Below are 3,895 nucleotides of genomic sequence, written 5' to 3'. Positions count from 1 at the left end.
AATTTTTCAACCGCTTTTACATTCCAAGTGGTAGCAAGTTTTACATAAACTTTTGCATTATTAGAATCAGTCAAGGTGAACTCATCAAGAACTGTTTTGTATAAGTTGGTTTTGATTTATAATTGAAACTATCAGATAAAATATTTGAATAAGGTTTTTGAAATATTAGTTCTTGAATGTCTATAAATATATGGACCTAGAGCTAGTTGAGCTTGTCACCACCTTCAAATATTAGTTCTTGAAATCAACCTCATCTCTTAATATTAAGGAGAAGACATGGCTTCCAAACTTCCTACATTTTCAATGCTTTGGCTTCCAGTGTTGCTTGACTTGCTTCTTCTCTGCTCAACATTTGCCTCCGCAACACCTCTGAATATGCCGAGGCTCGGTGTCATTCCAGACACCGAGGTGTGGAGGCTGAGAGCTGCCCAATCTTCCATTTCGTCAGATTTCAAAACCTATTTCTATACACAGACGCTAGACCACTTCAACTACAGGCCGGAAAGTTACACCACCTTTCAACAGAGATACGTGATTAATTTTAAGTACTGGGGCGGTGCCAAGTCCGGCGCTCCGATTCTTGTTTACCTTGGGGCGGAACAGTCTTTGGATAACATCAGCTTTGACGGTTTCCTAACTGATCATGCTCCTCAATTCAATGCTCTTATAGTATACATAGAGGTAAGATTATTATTAAATTACTGAGAGAGCATTAATTATTAATTTTTCTGAGAATCTCAGCTGACAGATTAGTGTTGTGTTGTTCATTTATAGCACCGCTACTATGGAGAATCAGTCCCATTTGGCAAGGTTCAAAATACTAGGACACGGGTACTTCAGCTCGTCTCAAGCTCTGGAAGATTATGCTGAAATTATCCTAGATATAAAGAAAAACTTATCTGCAAATGGTTGTACTGTGATTGTTATTGGAGGTTCTTATGGTGGAAGTAAGTACTTAACAAACAAACCCCATAAAAATGAACTGCTTATATCGCTATCACCACAGAGCAGGACTCTTCAATTTATTGTTAATTTCATTAAGTCTTTGCTTTTCATCATCAGTGCTTGCTTCATGGTTTCGCCTCAAGTATCCTCACATAGCCCTCGGCGCCCTTGCGTCATCTGCTCCAATTCTTTACTTCGACGATATCACACCGGATGATGGATACCTTTCTGTGGCTTCCAGGGTTTTTAAAGTAAGCTAAAAACGATCGAAGAAAAGAAAAGAAAAGAAATTATTGCATGTATTCAATTCGTTCAAATTCTAAACAAGATTTAGCTTTGACGTACATGTGGGTTGTGTAGAAAACTAGCAAGAGCTGCTACAATACCATACTGCAATCGTGGGCTGAAATTGATAAGGTGGCTTCTTCTCAATCTCAAGGTCAAGGTCTTTCGTTACTACGCAATAGATTCAAGACTTGTGGCGTGTAAGTCATAGCAAAGCTAGACCGGCGAATAATAATGTAACTCTATCTCTGCTTCATCTTAATTAGTTTTAATTCAACATTCTAACTAGATCTTTTTGTTGTGTGTTAATTTCTTCATTAATTAATTAGCTCGTTTACCAACCTTTTGGAGCTCAAGAGATACTTAACATACAGTATATATGCAAGAGCAGCTCAATATGATTATCCTCGAAGATCCGTTGATTTGATATGCAAAGGCATTGATGGAACACCCAAAGCAGGAACGACGGATATTGTTGGCAAGATCATTGCAGGTGTGTCTGCTTATAAGGGGAATGTCTCAAGCAAAAGCAATGTTCCAAGTGCACTAGCACCTGGAAACGTACAACTTAATGAAAACACTGCGTAGAATTGGCAGGTGATCAATATCAATGCATGTCTTCATCTGTTTTCTAAATAATACTTGGTTTCGTCACTAAAAAAGATACATAGTATTTGATTTGAATGTTCTAATAATACGTCCCTTTTATTTCTAGACATGTACTGAGATGGTAATGCCCATTGGCGGAGGTATCAACGCTACTCTGTTCCCAGTTCCACCTTTTGATCTTAATAGCAGCATCGAGACCTGCAAGAGCTTCTATGGTGTCAGCCCTAGGCTTCATTGGATCACCACCTACTTTGGTGGCCACGTATTTCTCTCTCTCTCTCCAACCAAAGAAAACACTACTAATTAGGCCTTACATTATTATTAATGAATTAATGAAATTAATTGTGCATGCAGGATATTAAACGGGTTCTAAAGAGGTTTGGTAGCAACATAATATTTTCAAATGGACTCAGAGACCCTTACAGTGTTGCTGGGTAAAAAAAAATGAGAACTTGTATATATATATATATATATATATATATATATATATATCCATTTTCTAGCTATCATCAACTTATTTGAATTGAAACGATTGGGTTTTGTTTTGTATCACAGTGTATTGAGAAGCTTATCACACAGCCTTGTCGCCCTAGTTACTAAACAAGGTATATCTTTCATTTCTTATTTAGTTTTTTATTTGAGGCAAAAATGTGATTATATAGTGATTGTAACCATCTCGATCGTCCCCCATTCACTTTTTTTTTTTTTTTTTTTTGGGCCAAATGTTACTATATGGGAAAAGGTTTATTTAAGGCAAAATCTTCAACACATGATGGGATAAAATTGTGTGCAGTTTTTGGGTACGATCATGTGATAAGACTAGTTTCAGCCAATGTTGTCAGACTCAAATTAGACTAAAAATTGGAAGCTCACCGGGTTACGGTTTTGATGGTTAAACCACCCTCACTGGTTCATCAACTGGTCTGGTCCAGCTTGGATCTAACAAATTAAAACCAGTCCGGATCTTGTCCCAAATTGTGGTTCCAATTGCCATTGCAGCCATACATTTGAAATATCTGGCCATGAAGGGGGTAAGGTAGATGCTTCCGAACAAATTAAAACGAACCCGGATTCGATCCCAAATCGTGGTTCCAACAGGATATGAGAGATGTTTCCAATGTACGGTTACAATGCCTGTTGAAACAGTGTATCGGGACTAGGTGTATCAATGGATTCGTTTTGGATTAGACCCTGTTCAAACTAAAATCAACTTAGATGGATTGGAAAAACCAATAAGTTGTGCATATTGAAATGGACTAATCCTGATTTAATGGTCTAAAGGATTTATTGGATTGGATTGCACCTGGGTTGGCTTGAGCCAATATTTCTGTCCAAATATTAAATTGGACCGATCCAATTATTGTAATGGACTCAATTTAATTTAGATTGGATCGGATTTAACCAAATCCAGTACAATCAACACCCTAATTGGGACCAGATCCCAATTCAATTAAAACTGGTTTTAGCAAAAGAGGTGATCTCTACTGGAGTCATAGTATATCCTTTAGACCCGCTCCAACATGCGGAACCTTAATTGGACGTTCTTCTCATGAATTTTAATTTGTAAGAAATCTGTATACCTTGTACAGGATCCCATTGCTTGGATTTACTTCCTACATCACCAGATGACCCACACTGGTTAACCGCGCAACGAAGCCGTGAGGTCCGAATCATTGCCCGATGGATCACACAGTATAAAGCGGATCGGGCTGCAAATCGTTGATGCGTCATCTGTCACGAGAAGATTCCTTATTCACCTTCCTCTGTCTGATGTACGTTTGTTTGATTCTTCTACTTTAGTTTCCCATATTACCTTTCTAAATTCTAATAACAACACTGCAAAGTGCTAAGCCTGCTAGCCCCATCATCCCATGTATTAGGGCATGGCGTCTTGGGTTTAGAAGAGCAACCGATGTGCTGTACGCTACCTGCTAGCTATGTTTGAACAATCAGAATATTCAGAATAAGATGTTGAATGCATGTATCAAGTATTGTTCACGTACCGGGTTAAGCTTCTTTTATAATTTTTCCTTTCACTCTTTCGTTTTTTCCCCCC

General features: G+C 38.1%; 1 pseudogene; it reads left to right on the top strand.

The window, feature by feature from the left end:
• The first annotated feature begins 276 nt into the window (after nt 1–276).
• On the top strand, nt 277–3,562 carry LOC148869367 (uncharacterized; annotated as a pseudogene).
• The last annotated feature ends 333 nt before the right edge of the window (nt 3,563–3,895 follow it).

This window comes from Nelumbo lutea, chromosome 2, assembly GCF_056320005.1.
Source record: "Nelumbo lutea isolate HS-2025 chromosome 2, American lotus-T2T, whole genome shotgun sequence".
Classification (NCBI taxonomy): Eukaryota; Viridiplantae; Streptophyta; class Magnoliopsida; order Proteales; family Nelumbonaceae; genus Nelumbo; species Nelumbo lutea.
This window is presented reverse-complemented; position numbering and strand designations above follow the sequence as displayed.